General features: G+C 42.9%; 1 protein-coding gene across 5 annotated transcripts in view; it reads left to right on the top strand.

Annotated features, from left to right (window-relative positions):
• Positions 1-15,940, top strand: part of CDH11 (cadherin 11) — a 150,366-nt gene that overhangs the window by 55,568 nt on the left and 78,858 nt on the right. For all 5 annotated transcript variants that reach the window (XM_077132620.1, XM_077132624.1, XM_077132623.1 and 2 more), the window contains exon 2: positions 7,332-7,456. The gene's annotated coding sequence lies outside the window, so the exon portion shown is untranslated. The remainder of the gene's footprint in view (positions 1-7,331; positions 7,457-15,940) is intronic.

Raw genomic sequence — 15,940 nt, 5'->3', positions numbered from 1 at the left:
TACTGACTCATGACACCTATATTCAAATCCTGGCTTCACTGTTAAGTGGCTTTGTGATTTAGGACAACTTCAACCAATCTTTCTGTGCCTTGCTTTACTCAGTGTGGTAGTTAGGTTCAGGTGTCAACTTGGCCAGGTGAAGATGCCTAGTCCTATTGCTGTGGACCTGAGCCAATGGTGTGTGAATCTCATTTGTTGTTGATTACATCTGCAGTCGGCTAGGAGGCATTCCTGCTGCAATGAATGATGTTTGATTTAATTAACTGGTGCTTAAATGAGAGAGCTCAACATAGCAGAGCCCAAGCAGCTCAGCATATCTGATCTCAGCACTGGCAGCTCAGCCCCAGGCTTTTGGAGTTGCAGAAAGGAATCACCCCGGGGAAAGTTGTTGGAACCCAGAGGCCTGGAGAGAAGGTCAGCAGAGATCACCCTATGCCTTCCCACATAAGAAAGAACCTCAGTTGAAAGTTAGCTGCCTTTCCTCTGAAGAACTATACGTTAATTAAAGAAATCCCCTTTTATTGAAAGCCAATCTGTCTCTGGTGTATTGCATTCTGGCACCTAGCAAACTAGAACGCTCAGTTAGGAAATAGAGAAAATCATAGTACCTGTCTTAGAGGATTATTGTCAAAATAAATTATATATTGTAGTAAAGTAATTAGCCAAAGATCTGGTACATTTTAAGCTCTTGATGTTAGCAATCACCCTTGCCTGTTTGTATTGAGGTGTATCTACCTAACACTCACCTCCTGGGTGTGGAGAAGAACTGGTAATCAGCATCATTCCTATGTAACACTAATCGTGTCCTTAAGTCTTCAAAAATGATTAAATATGTCACTTGGCATGTGAGATATTTAGGAAATATTGATTACATTTTTCCAAACTCAGTACTCGCCCAAACACGTGCCTTTAATGTCAGTCAGCTGTGAAGAAAGTATTGGTTACCCAGTCTTTTTCTCGCTAATAAATAACCAATTGTTTGCAAAACGATAGTCTATTTTGCTGATTTTAACTGTCTTAGAAAACAAATCAAACAACTTGACATTGCTTTAATCAAGGCTGAATAATTTGAGCCAAGTGAGTACATGATTACAGTCCTTAAAAAATGCAAATTGTGCCTGTCATATATAGCTAAAAAGGAAATAGATATTTTCAATCTTGTAGAATTAAATATATATAGTTCTATGGGCACCGCCTGTTTAGCTACTATCATTCATTTATTTCTTCAACAAGCCAGGTCTTATAAAGGGTCAACAGTGTACTGACCCAAGCCAGACCAAGGTGGGTGAGATGTGATTTCTGTCCTTGTGGAGCTCACAGCTCCTTGGATGCAATGTTGGGAGGGGCAGAGAGCCATGACAGCATAGGAGAAATTAAGAAACAATCTAGTACACTCAGGGAATGCTGAAGCTCCTGAATCCACAACAGGGAGTCAGGGAAAATTCTACCAAACTTACACTGAGGTTGAACAGGAGAGGTCAGAGGAGGGAGGGGCAGAGGTGCAGAGACCCATACCAAGCTGCAGTAGGTGACGTGGGCAGGGGAGGCTGGGAACAGAGCTGGGAGAGATGTATAAGGTGTGTTAGCGAGTGTAACCATTTACGGGCTTAATATTATCACAGTTTTTTCATGCAGAGATCAAGGTTGGTGGCTTCCATATGTGTTGCTTTCCAATATTTAGATACTCTTTCATGAAAAGAGGCAAATAAGCAAAATACAATTTAAAAAGAGGGGATTCCTTTTCTGGAGCATATGTGATCATGTTCATCATGCCTGCTTTATTTATTTTCCCAGGGACTCTTTTACAAACTTTACTGACACTGTAGACATCCCTAAAACTCTCCTGAGCCAGGTTATATTATTTTTGTTTGCTTGCCAAAAAAGAAGGGAAAAAAAGTTAAAATTAAAATCACTAACAGTTTAAGGGAAAAGTAAAATAAACTCCCTCCTAGAAGTCTTTTCATTTTCCTTGCTTTCTATGTGTTCTTAAGTGTTCTCGGATTTTATAATGATATAGATAGGCTCAATATACATATGCAACTTTTATAATGGTTGTGTTTAGATTTTTCCCCTTACCCTGACTCTTAATATCCATTTTATTCAGTAGGGAAATCATCGCGGCCAAGTGGGAAGGGCAGAGGCTTTGGAGCAAGGGAATTCTGGATTTGAATTGCCATTCTGCTCCTCATTACTTTCTTTGTCTCGGGTGGGCATATTATTTAACCTCTCTGAGGTTTGGTTCCCTTCTCTCATAGGAGGTAGGAATGGAAAAAAACAAATGTCTCCCAGTGCTGTGGGGAAGATACATTGAAAAAGAAAAATGTACAAGAAAACACCAAGGCCGTAATATCAGGCATATGTAGTAGGTGGCAAATAAAACCGAAGCTTCCAGTATTTCAGTTGTTAATCTGGTAAAGGGAGATGGTGACACGCTATAATTTGGGAAGAAATAGGGATAAAATTTAAAGAGTAGCAGGAGGTTTGCTCATATGCTAGATGACTGTTTGTTTATTCATTTCCCAAAGTTATTACAAAGGTTGTGAATATTTATTTAGTTCTGCTCCCAATAGCCCTTCTAATAGGGAATTATTTGGGTACAACGAAAGACATTTGTAAATGCGGCTGATAAGACTGGCATTAGACAAGGAGGGTTTTGTTGGACACAAGAATTCTATTGTCCCCGGCTTCGGTTGTCAAGTGCCCAGGGAACCCAGAATTTATGGTGGCGGCACAATAGGCCTTTCAGGGTCCGGCGAAAGAGCTGTGAGATCCCACTCCCTGGCTTTTCAGGATCTCTAATCTTTTTATCAGGCGCGGACAATGCCGGATTCAGCTGCTGCCTGAGCCTTCTGACTGTCCATTGGCCATCAGGTATTGTGCAGTAATTACCATGGTGACAATGGACTCTCTCTACGCCCGTCCATCGGAGCTTTGGAAAACAGCGTAGGTTGTCACTTTGTATTAGGTGCCTCTAAAGGCATGGCTTACTTAGAGAAACTACCAAAGAGAAATAAAGATAATCGTGTTGAGAGTTTGATTTAAAGGGCCACTGTGTCAAATCCATTTGGAGTTGAGGAGCTCTTTATGGATGTTTTCATGTAATTATAGCTGGATGTTGGCTGTCATTCCCCGTGCAGGCAGTGAGTAACTGGCCTTAGAGAATTTGCAGGGAGGCATGAGCTATGGGCAGCTGGGAGCTCTTAATCACTCAGACAGAGCAAAGGTTTAAGCTGAGTCCATGGGCTTTGAGGCATCATTGAACTTTGAGACTCAGTTTCCTCATCTGAACAGAAGAGTAGTGTAGAAATCGTTTATAGATTAACATTAATTATGTCATTGTACATCAATATCTGCAAATATATTATAGTCTATAATAATGCATGTACATCTAACATAGGGCTTTGTGAAGGAGAAATAAATGATAAAAGATAGAATTAATTTTTTAATCATATACAACAAAAAATGCACAATCTATATCTTTACATAATCACAGCGACTGATATTGTGTGCCTGCTCTCAGTGAGATGTTGCATTTATTCTCAGTATTTTTCATGGTAATCCTGCAAAATAGTTACTATTGTCCCCATTTTGTAGAAGAGGATACTGAGGCTCAGAGAGTTCTTGCCCAAAGTTCACCCCAGTTTGGAAGAGTCATTGTCTGGGTGTAAGTCCTGTTCTCACCCATTTGCATAGCTTACTGCGTCCCCCATTTTTTAAATTAATAATCTACCAACCTGTCATACAAAATCTGCTTTCCCATATGGCTTTGAAACTTTGGCAATAACAGGAAAGAAAAACTCCCAGTGGCTGTTATTAATTGAGTTTATTCATCCCTTCAAGATTGCCAGGAATATGTGACACCCAGAGAAGGCAGAAGGCCCTGTCTACCTTGTTAGGTGCTGATACTTCTCCTCCCTGCAGAGAAAGAGAAGGAAAGCGCATCAGCAGAACAACTTGCTTATTCTAAACAAACTGAAAAGTATGTGGCCACGACTCTCCTTTGCTCAGTAGAAACTCATATTTACATTGCTTATTTAGTAGTGATATAGCTCATCACTGGTTTGGTCAAGTTCCTACCAAAATAGCTGAAATTCCCCATTGTGTTGCCATACCAAAAACTAAAAATGATCTGTCGTCACATACCAGAGGAAGGTGTGCTGGGAAGTGGGTCACGTTTTGGGTTCTTAAAGCTGGTAGGAGAGAAGTGGATTTGTTTTTCCCCAACCCAGCTATGTCCCTTTCTTGTTGTATATATTTGGGCATTTATTGCTCAGCCTCTATTTCTTTGCCTGTAAAATGGAGCTGTCACTACTTTATAGGGTTATGATGAGGATAAGAAAAGCCTGGCCCATATAAAAGCGCCCGTGAATGGCAACTCTTTCTTTCTTAACCCATCACCCCACTGCCATGTCTACCTCAATTTTGTGTACTCGGTAAGAGGTCTGGAGATAGTGGAGTATGCCTTGATGGGGCCTATTTTCATCTAATTTATAAATACTTTCAGCAATGCACACCCTCCCCACCCTTCCCCCCAACAATACGACATGGATCTTTTTGTTCATGTTGTGTTTGTTTTTGACAATGATCCTGGCCAAGCTCATATTCTAGAATAGGACCTGCTTATCCATGGGAATCTATCAGCCAGGGCTCTGATTTGGAGCAGAGGTCCCAAGCAATGGAAAGCAGTTATGTCTCATGGGTCAAAGGGAAGGCTCATGGCCATTGTGTGTTCCAAGCCATCCACCCAATCCCAGCTTAGCAAAAGGGAGCTGCCAATCACAACACACCCTTCCCTGGCTTTTCACCTTGATTTTGTGGACTCACCAGATGTTATTCTGTTTTTCGCTTTACACCCTTGCATCAGGACCTTGTGTCCTGATGTCTCACTCTGTCTGAGATAATGTATTATGGCAGGTCCTCCAAGGGTCTTAGGACTGTGTGGATGGGAGGGGGAGGAGGCCAGTGGTGCTGTGCGTGAAGGGGCCTGGGATGGCGCACAGCCCTTGGACAGTGAAGTTGGGAGGTCCTGAGAATAAGTAGGGGGTGGATGCAACAATGCTGGATTGTCATTCCCCAACTCTGAAGGAAACATGTAATTCCAGGTCTGGGGGTGTCGTAACACATTGGAGAGGAGGAAGATGAACCCACAGACCAAGAGAATGCCAACAGAGAAGCAGAGAATCTGTGGCATACCTTCTCAGCCCTCTCAGACACAGCATATTCTTTTTTTTTTTTTTAAGGAAGAAATTTTATCTTTATTTTTGTATCTCCAGTTCCCCTAAGTGTGCGCCTGGCACACAGGCAAATTCTTTTTTTTTTAACCATCAATTCTGCTAAAAGCACAAAGAACAACAGATTTCTCTTATGGCCATATTTTTTCCTTTCCTGAGAAACATAATATAGTTGTATACCAATATTTTTCACAGGACCCACAGGCCCTCTTTCTCAAATGTTTGCAGTGATCACAGTTCATAGACAATTCACCCATCTCCTTTGACTTTTCTTCCAAACCTCTTAATTGACTCACGGGCTTTTATGGAAGGGAGTTTTATAGTAAACACTTTGCAGGGAGGTAAAGAGTACAAGACAAAGGGAGGTTCAATTGTTTGTTTTTAGTTCACATGAGGAGGCTCTGGGAATCGAACCCAGGTCTCCGGCATGGCAGGTGAGAATTCTGCCACTGAGCCTCAATTAATTTTTGTAGATTTGAGAAGGAAACTTTGAAACATGCTGGCTTTCGATAGAGCTGCTTTAGGAATTGACTGGAGACTGGTAGAGGGAAATGGAAGGAGCACAGACTAAGGAGGTTGCAGTGCTGGTTTCTGTCCCACCTTGGCTGCGACAGAATGTATACCTTGAATAAGAAGTTCACCTTCTTTGTCTGTGAGGTCCGATGGGGTGCGTGACACCCACCAAGGAGTGGTCAACAGCATTGAAAGAGAATCCTTTCGGGGGGGCCCCAGGCAACTGTCTGTTCCTTCCCTGTCTGTACTGTCCCAGTTGTCTGCACACCGCCCTAAGGCTCCGAGGCTGATAACAACAACGGCATGGGTCCCTGGAGGAGTGGCTCACTGGGGGCCATTTGAGGAGACTGGCAGCCACATGTAACATGATGGCAACGCAGAACCCTTCCTCACCAGCTGGTGTCATGGGAACTGCTCCATGTGGCTCTTCCTTTATGACGCCATGTGCTCTTCTCTCCTGACAGTGCACACGAAGGGACGTTCCCATTGTTCTCCTTCTAAAGTCATCAAAACAGGGTTTTCTGAGCAAGATTTTAGTAGATTTACGATTCGTCTACAACACTTCACTAGGATGTTTTTTTTCTGGGGGAGGGTGTGGGGAAGGGGAATTACATGGGGGGAGCTGTTTCATGAAACCAACATGAGGCAAAGAACAGTGGATTTGGAAAGAAATAAAGTACAATAAAAAATTAAGTCCAAAAAGCTGTGTAAGCCCTGCTGTAGGCTGAGTTGGCCCTAGAAGGTAGCTCTAGAGATGAAGGGCATTCAAGAACTCCTTTATGCTGTTATACTAAGGGAAGCTATGACAGCCGCCACCTTTCTTGGTTCAGTGCCTCAGTTTTTAAAGATGACAGCTGTTCAGACACTCCATATTCTTCTCTTCATTCATTCAGCAAATATACATTGAGCAGCTGCTCTGGGCTAGGAAATGTGTTAGACACTTTGGGAGAAACGAAGCTGAATCAGACCAGAATCCAGGCAGAACACAGTCTCCTCACAGAAAATCCACTCTGGGGTAGTGGGGGTGGGGGAGGAAGTGTCTTTAGAAAGAGTTGCAGCCCAGTGCTCTGCTCTGCTGGGGTGGAGATGAGATCTCCTAGCACCACCACCACTGTTGAGATCGTTTGTCTTTGAGCCCGTCATTCCACAAGTATCTGGCAGCATGAGAACAGAACTTCTCACTTTAGGAGAGAAGGCACTTTGTTCGCAATCAGATGGGATGCAGTTTTGCCCAGAAACTAGCTCTGAGTTAATACCTCCATCCACAGACTTGCTGGTGCTAAAGCTAAAGCACGTAGCATGTTGCAGTAAGCTCAATGTATGGTTACTTTTGTCTTTGTTATCAGAGTACCCAATGCAGATGTGTTAATCACAGAATCTCTTGGTACCTCTAAATCTGTGACAGTTCCCCACTTTTCATACAATTGTAGTGAAGACTTCACATCTCTCTCGTCACCGCTGGACTGTGCTCCTTCTAAGGAGAAAAGTTTGTTATGTACAAATATGTATCCCCAGTGCTTAGCAATGTATCATTTTAGTGGTTCATGTCACCTCTGGGATTACTAATGAGCCTTTCACTTTTTGCAGAAATCACTGCATTTTCGACTCTGAAGCCCCGTGATGTTCATTCCTGTTGTCATTTCTTGAGTGATGATTCCAATGGGCGGAGTATCTTATAGAAATTGGCAGCAGGTATCCAATGGGTGAAGAAGGTAAGATGGACCAGCATTAATGAGCTGTTTGCATGAGTTGAATGTATGTCTACCTGGGCCATCCCCCAAAACTGTCTTGATTTGGATCTTCATCAAAGAGCTAGGTAGATTCTCAGAGGAAGTGAGACACCTACCTTTGTGGTCTTTAGGAATATCATTATTTGATGTTGTTGTTATTGGGTTCCCTTTATTGCATATGTACTATGTGTCAGTACAAATATGATCATTTCTTTGGCTCCAGAAGACCTAGAGTAGAAAGAGGAACTTAGGGTTGTTATCGTTCTTTATCAAGCACTCAGCTGGACAGACTGACTGAGAGTATGGCTATGTCATTTTACCCCCTTTTCTTTCTTTTGAAAGAACACCTTTAATATGAACAAGGCAGCTTCAGTCTCATGAGGAAAAGAACATGGTAGGGGGTGGTTCTTTTAGGACTCCAGACACAGATCACTAGATCCTGAGCCAGGGGATTTCATCATCCAGGCTCAGCTCTGCCCTTCATTATCAGCATCTTAAACTGAGCTCTTTGCTGGGCTACAAGTTTCATCGGGTCTAAAGTCTCTAAGAGTTCTGAAATTCTTAGAGTCTATGAATCCATTTGCTTTCCCCATCTGCTCGGTGGTAACTGGGGCTATTTTTATAGTTTGTCCAAATATCCAAATTCTTAAAGAAATTTAAGAATTAATTTTACCAGTATGACTTTCTACACCTTGGGGTTCTAGAGCCATTTATCCAAGTGTCTGTAGGGCTGATCACCATGCAGATGTCTCATGGCTACCTAAATTCAGAGGCTGAATATGAATCATGATTTTCACTTCTAAATCTTCATTTCCTCCTATATCCTACATTGCAGTTATTGCATCAAAATCTACCCAAACCTGAATCATGGGCAGCACCCCTTATGCTACTCAATCTCTCATTTCCAACACCAGCTTCATCATATCAATTCGAATTGATTCTACTCTCGGATTACCTCTGAAATCTGTTTCTCTCCATCCCTACCCAGTTTAGTTCATCTTCCATACCTATTCTGAACAATGTTCCTAAACCCAAATATTATGTTACTTTCCCCACTTAATACCTTTAAATGATAAAGCTCTGAACTCCTTAGTAATCTTCCAGAATCCTTTAAGTATAGGGTCCTTGTGTTACTTACCCACATCCATCTCTTGGGCACTCCTTCTCCCCACTAGCCCCACCAGCCCTTACTAAACACATCCACTGTAAGAATTACCCATATAGCACAACCATCATCCCCCAAAGCCCTGTAATCTCACTCTCTTCTGAGTGTTGGCACAGGCCAACACTCAGTCATCTCTGTATATTCGCTTGGACCTCGTTTTCTGTGAGGAGTTCTTTCTGGTCCCCTAAGACTGAGCAATTGGTATCTCCTGGGAAAACTTTTAGCAGTCAGGGATTATAGCACATACTATGATTTATGTATAGGGTTGTAAGTGTCTATTTAGTTATCTTCTCAGCTCTTGAAGGTGGCACTTATTTTGGGACCACCAAGCTCCCATTTGCAAGTACTGTACCTGGCACAAAATAGATTCTCAATAAAAACTTGTAAAATATCTGAACAGAGACAGCCTTTAGTCTTTTTTGAATACAAGATGAATGGGTGCTAATGTCGTAGAGAGAAAAGTCATAATAATAGCAGCTAGTTGGTTTTGAGTGCTTACTGTATGTACCGGACACTGTGATAAAGCCTTTAAATTTATCACCTCCCTTAATTCTTTCAAAAGTCTCTGTAATAGGTATTATCATTATTATCTACATTGTTATAGGTGAGGAAACTGAGTCTTAGAGGAGATGAGTATCTATGGCCATGTAAGAGTAAGTCTGGAGCTAGGAATTTGATCTTTTACTGCTCCCCTCACAGCTTTTCTAGGCTAGAGGCTTTTTCTGCAGCCCCAGACATGCTGTTGTTACATAGATGGTTCCTCCTTGAGACTGAAACCCACAAATCTTTGACATTCATATCTTGATGTGGCTCTGTTGTAGGCCAAATTTAGGTTTTGGAAGCCCCAATTCTTCCTCCCATCCCCTGGTCAATATTTGTTAGCAGCTGAAACCAATGCATGAAAACACTCTTCGTGGAAGCAAGGCTGTGCCTCCTGCAAATGCACTGATATGATTTGGAAATTGCATGCCTGACTCCTGTCTCATTCGCATATTTTGCACTCATTTGCTCTGAAGCCTGGCTTAGCAGACGAAACGTGCCTCTCCCGTGGAAACGTCTGTGAATGATGATCATCTCATTTCTGCCAAACCAAATGGGTCTCTTCATTTCATCAGCCCTCTGAATTCTTCAATAGGATATGTGGCTGACATTCCTTATTTTTCTCAATAATGGGGACAGTTAGAATGAGGTATCAATGGAGCAGAGTCAAAAGTTAAACAGAAAGTACTTGAATTTAATTTCTTTTCTAGGAAATCTGCTACAATTTTTTTTTTTCATGCGAAACTAAGAGCAGCCTGTTTTGAAGAATTCTGCCTATAGTTTACTCTAAGGAGGGAAAAGGTAAAATATTCTAATGCTTGCAGTGCCCTTCAAGAACCAAGACAAGGTGCGGGTGGAATGACCTTTTGATCTTTTAGCCTTCTACTAAAGAAGCTTCTATTCTTGTTCTACAGAACTTTGTGTCTAGAGGGGGAAAAGACTCATTCGTGATCATGCTGTAAGGTTGGGGAAGAACAAAGCAAAATTAACTAATAACTTTGGCTCAAGACTCAGATTTGTGATCCTCCATCAATTCATGGCATCATCATTTATTGAGCAAGAAAGTGTGCCACCTACTGGGTAGCAGAGATGCGAATGCATTTTACCCTTCCTTGAAGAGCTTTCAGTCAAGTAACTCTCTATATAAAGCTCAAAATCTGGGTTGGAAGGAGAGAGAGAGAAGGGGGAAAGGGAGAGAGAGAGAGGGAGAGAGGGAAAGGGAGGTGCTTTTTTATTTTTTTTTTCTGCATGGGCAGGCATTGGGAATTGAACCCGGGTCTCCAGCGTGGCAGGTGAGAGCTCTGCCTGCTAAGCCACCGTGGCCCGCCCATAGGGAGGTGCTTTTAACAAATGGTGGTGACAAGGTTTGGACTTACAAGATTGGCGCTCTGGCCGAACTCCGGGGAAATCCATATGAGCTTCTGTTCTTGGCACCTCTCTTACTCAGGAGGCTGCTCAGAGCAGGGGGAGGATTACCTGGGTAGCTACAGGATAGGACTTTTCAGCCCTCCTGCCTGGCTGAGCTCTCAGCAGGGTGCTGGAACACAGAAATGCATGTTTGGAGAAATTAAAGAGACCAGCCCTTGTGCCTGAAAAGTGTGCATACATACATCGAGATACTTCTGAGTCATCTTCAGCAACAGAGGGTACTGGCCGCAGGTCATCCAGTTATCTCTCATTTTCACAGAAATCAGTCCCAACTTGCTTCTTGAAGAGGAGCTCACCTGTGCTGGAGGCTTCACCAGGCTCTGTGTTATCGCTGACATTTTGAAATGTTGGCAGTCTACTTCCTAACCGCCTGTGCCTGCTGGGTCTGTCTGTGAAAGCACATTTCTTATTTGGGGATGTAGGCCACTGTAGAGAAACAGGCCAAGTGTTTGCCTGTAGCTGGCGTCACCGGAATCATAAAGAGATTCTTGGGTCACATGGCAATGGCTTTGCAGAACTTGTACGATGTGACAGCTTCTACTGCATCGAATAACGATTACATGAAGCTCTTAGGTGTCAGGTAATGTGAACCTCTCATATATGCCCAATGCTCATATATAATCAATACTCAAGGAATACCTCAATCAAAGGCATGCTTCTTTGGTCTTGCTTTATTTAACCAGTAGGGAACAAAAAGGAGAGAGCACAACTGAGAATAATGATGATAGCCTGTATTTATTGGGCATGCCCAGGTGCCAGCTCTCTGCTATGTGCTTTACATCTGTTAGCTCGTGGTCCGTGCAACGATGACATCACTTTTATAGATGAGTGGCCCATCATGGACAATGGGTGAGCCACGGCTTAAGGGACGCCTGGACGAAAGGGTCTCTGCTCCTCAGCACAGCACATCTTGCCTCTTACTGTTCAGGATGACACTTCAATTCTTTTGTGCCCTGGCTTCCAGTCATAACCAAGGTGGAGTGAGAGAGGGTCAGGAGGACAGTTACTATTAGAGTTACCCTACTTCAGGGAGGTGATTCATTTTGGTAAACCCATGTCCTAAAAGTCCATTTGAGTTATAAAGGAGACCAAGTTAGTTCTGACAAAAGCACCAGGATGTAGCTAAATGTCTACATTGTGTAAGAAGCAACCCATCAGAGAGGCAAAATGGACCTTAGATACATTCACTCATCAGTCATCTCTTGAGAAATTTCTGTATTTTAGGTCCTGGGCTAATAAGAATGAACAGAACAAAAGCCGTGGCCTCACAAGCCCCCTTTCTTATGGCAGAGTCAGGCTGACAAACAAATAGCTGTGGCATGAAATTACTTAGGACCATCACCACAGTCCTTAAGAGCACCAAGGGGTTGGCTCTGCTAAAGGAAATCATGGAATCCTTCAGTGAGGAGGTGACCTTTGGGGTCAGACTTGAAACATAAGTAGGAATTTAACAGGAAGAGAAAATCAGGAAGGATTTACCAGGCAAAAAAGAATACTATAGAAATTCTAGAGTCCATGTTTGTCATGACTAAGTGGAGAGTCCATGAAATGTTTGTTTTAATTTTTATTTATCTAAAAATAAGAAGCAAACATGATTTAATATCCAAAAGGTGAAAAAAAAAAGTCTACGGAGAATTAAATCTCTTTACACTCCTGTACTCCAGACACTCAGTTTTGCTCCTTGGAGACAACCAGTAGTTGACTTTCTATGTGACCTTCCAAGGATATTCTGGGCTGTTAAAAACACACATCTGTATAGTTGCTTCCCTTATATTTATACATATCCATGGTATCTGGCTATAAATATTGTTCTCCTCACTTTTCTACACTTTGATTTAAAAATAAATTATGAAGCTTTCCCCTTGCTTGTTTTGCTTGGTCTTTCTTTGACTTTTAAACTTTTTAAAATTGAGAATGTTTCAAACCAAAAGAAAAGCTACAAAAATAATACAACAAATTCTTATGAACCCATTATCTTGAATCACTGATTTTTTTAAAAAATCATTTTACTGTGTTCCACTTAGCCATTTTATGAACTTGAATATTTATCCCTAATTGGGGTGCATCTTGGATGTTGGTTTCCTCTCCCCAGCACTTATTTAGGGAGAGAAGCCAGATGCATCTGAAACCAGTGAACGCATTCCTGTCTCTCACAGTCCAGATCCTTGTGATGCCATAGAGGCAAATTCCCCCAGAATGGGGGTGGCAGGACGGGTCCTCTTTGGGCCACTTGATACCCAACTTGTACTGTCTTTGAGAATAGGCTTTGCCTTATCTCTTCAATGCTCAGAAAGAGGAGAGTGTCTTAGGCAGATGAGATGTTCTCTGAACTTGCTTTCTGAGCCCAGTGGTCCAGGGTGGGAACAAACAGTACAGTTGAAATCTAATCACTTCATTTCCGACAACCGGCCATTTAGATAGTATGACGCTTCTGTTCTGCTTGTCAGAGTCTACACAACGTCTCAAAGGCTGGGATAGGATTCCCTCCTCTTAAAGATCAAAGTGGCTGAGTGTTGCTCAAGTTATCTGTGCACTTCCTCTGTGCAGTGTGTGGCGAAGGATATTTTGTACTCAAAATGAGAGGGACTTTGAATACTGACAGGCAGAAAGTAACCTAATAAGACAATGTGATAGGGCTTTGCAGCTATGTGCTTTGGGGCTAGGAGTATTGTTTTCAGGCATTCATCCGTTCATTCATTCATCAAATAATTCCTGAAAGCCTTCATGGCACTCTTCCATGCTCTGTGCCAAGAGAGCACATACTCCTTACAAACTTGTGTCTCAAGATCTATAGGTGTCAGAGATAGAGACATATTGGGGCTAAATAAGGCAGTTGAACCAGAGTGCAGTGTAGCAGTGTCTCCAAGGAAGGACCTCCTGGCCATTCATCCATTAATTCATTCATACTTTAATCACATATTTACTGACTGCTGACTCTGTGCTCAATTCACCTGTGCAGCTGTGAATAAGACCATCCTGGTTCCTATTCTCATGGAACTCACATGCCATTGGGGCTAACTCCTGACCCTTCTAAGTCTGTGCCCTTCACTTGGGTCCATCAGAAAAGTACAGCTGACCCCAGAGCGTGTTAAGAGAAAATCACGCCATTTCCCCACTTCCCTTTCTAGCTTCATGTGATTCCTAAGCCACAGAATCACCATTTCCTCCAGAGGTTACTAACCACAAATACTCTCCCTGTGGGAGACCCAGAGCACAAGGCAGAGAAGGGAAGGTAGGAAACCACCCTAAAATCTGCTACCAATTAATCATGGATGTTGAAGATCTAGAAGGCTGCAGCCAGACACCTGGCAGAGGCCTCCATTTGGAAGGTTTGAAAAAACTGCAGAGGGGCCTGTGAGCTCATCTTTGCTTTTCAAGAGGCTCTGAATTTCAGAAGCTAAGCGCTCTTCCAAATGCTATTAGGTTGCCATAGCAACATTTCTTATACTTTTTTTTCTTTTTTAATTTTAAGAAAAATCTTTTTTAAAAATTCAGGCACATTCTTGCAGGGGCTAGTGAGAAGGTATTTCCAAATGAATGTCTAGCAACTTTCCTGAAGTATCCTATTTTTGTCTGTAACAGATACTGTTTTGGATCTGTCAATACTCCCAAACTCTCTTCAGAATTTCCACTTGAAAAATGGACCCAGGAAAATAGTTATTCATTGCCCCTAAACCGTTTACGTCATGCTTTGGGCAAAAAAAGAAAAAGCCTTTGTCGCTTGTGCAGTTTCCCTCTTGTCAGGGGTCTGATCTGGACTGCACGCCCTGCTGCAGCCTCCCCCCGCAGCAGCCGCCAGGAGCTGTGCTCACACGGAAACGCCAGGCCGGCTGACTCACGGGGGCTCGCGGGCAGGTCCGCCTCAGTGCCCCCTTCCCTGATCCATTGTCCACTGAGCTGCAGCATGATTTTTCTAAAATCCAAATTGTATGCAGTTTGTTTTTTTCTGCCTAAAACCCTCCGGAAGCTTGTCCTTGAAGAATGTAGTGGCTTGAACCTGTGTGCCTCGGAGAAACATATTCTCTGTCTTAATCCATCCACAGGAGTACAAACCCACCGCAAATAGGACGTTTGGGTTACTTCAGGTAAGGTGGGGCCTGACTGTATTAAGATAGGTCTTAATCCTATTACTGAAGGCCTTATAGGGAAGGTCACAGAGAGAGAGAGAGAGAGAATGTCACGGGAAAAAGTCAGAAGTCATTGGATCCCAGAGAGGCCAGGAGAGGCTGCCATGTGCACTGGCACATGACATAGAGGCCCAGGACCAAAGGTCACGGGCAAACCAGCCCCAGAGCACCACTGTCTCCTGGGACAAAACATCATCTTGATGATGCCTTGAGTTTGAACTTTTCCCAAGCCTTAAAACTGTGAGCCAGTAAAGTCCCATTATTTAAGCCTGCCCATTGCATGCTACTTGTTTTAGGCACCAGGGAACTAAAACACAGGGTAGAACCCAGAGTTCTTTGCCTTCAGACGATGACCTGACGTGATCCAGCACCCACTTCCTTTCGTATCCTGATGTGCCCATTCCGTCCTCCCACTGAACACTCCACAAATAGCATGTTATTGGTAGACCCTGAGCACATCATGATGCTTCACAACTCGATTCTCTTGCAGAAGTTTGCCCTTCTCTCTGGTCTGCTCTGTCTCCATTTGCCTGGGTATGCAGAGATGACTCCTCTCCTCCAGATGGGGTTCCCTGACCCCATGAGATACAGTCTATCATTTATTCCAGTTTGCAGGGTGACTCTCTTCCTCAGCTTCACATAATGACTTCCATGAGCCCTACATACCTTTGCCTTCATGAACTCATTCTTCATGAATTATTTAAAAAACTATATTGCACTGCTGCTTTGGTATAAAGCTGAATATAGTCTTCTACCTTAAAAGATCATCCTTTGCCTATTCATTTTAAAATAAGTTAAAACATTCCCATGAGACCCCCAAATGTATCATGTACTCTGATCTCTGCAGCAACTGTATCTCATGGGTAAGCCGATCCTGCCAGTCCTGTGTCACTACAACACATTGCCCTATTTGTCTACAAGCCTGCAGGTCCCTGAGGACAGAATTTGGAAGTTTAATGCCACTTTTCCCATTGCAGTGTCTGGAATACATGTGTATGCTTGGTGATTGCAATGGTCAGAATTGGTTTTCACTGGAGCCATCTCCGTCTATTTGGGCTTCCACAGCTGACATTCGTGGAAGACGCTCCCTGCTAGTTAGGGATAGGCGCAGTCCTTTAACATTTGTATAGATCTTCCCTATGTTTTATCCACAGCAGTCCCTTGAGATGGGCATTATCCATTCCATTCCACAGAAAAATAAACTGA

This window comes from Tamandua tetradactyla, chromosome 16, assembly GCF_023851605.1.
Source record: "Tamandua tetradactyla isolate mTamTet1 chromosome 16, mTamTet1.pri, whole genome shotgun sequence".
Classification (NCBI taxonomy): domain Eukaryota; kingdom Metazoa; phylum Chordata; class Mammalia; order Pilosa; family Myrmecophagidae; genus Tamandua; species Tamandua tetradactyla.
This window is presented reverse-complemented; position numbering and strand designations above follow the sequence as displayed.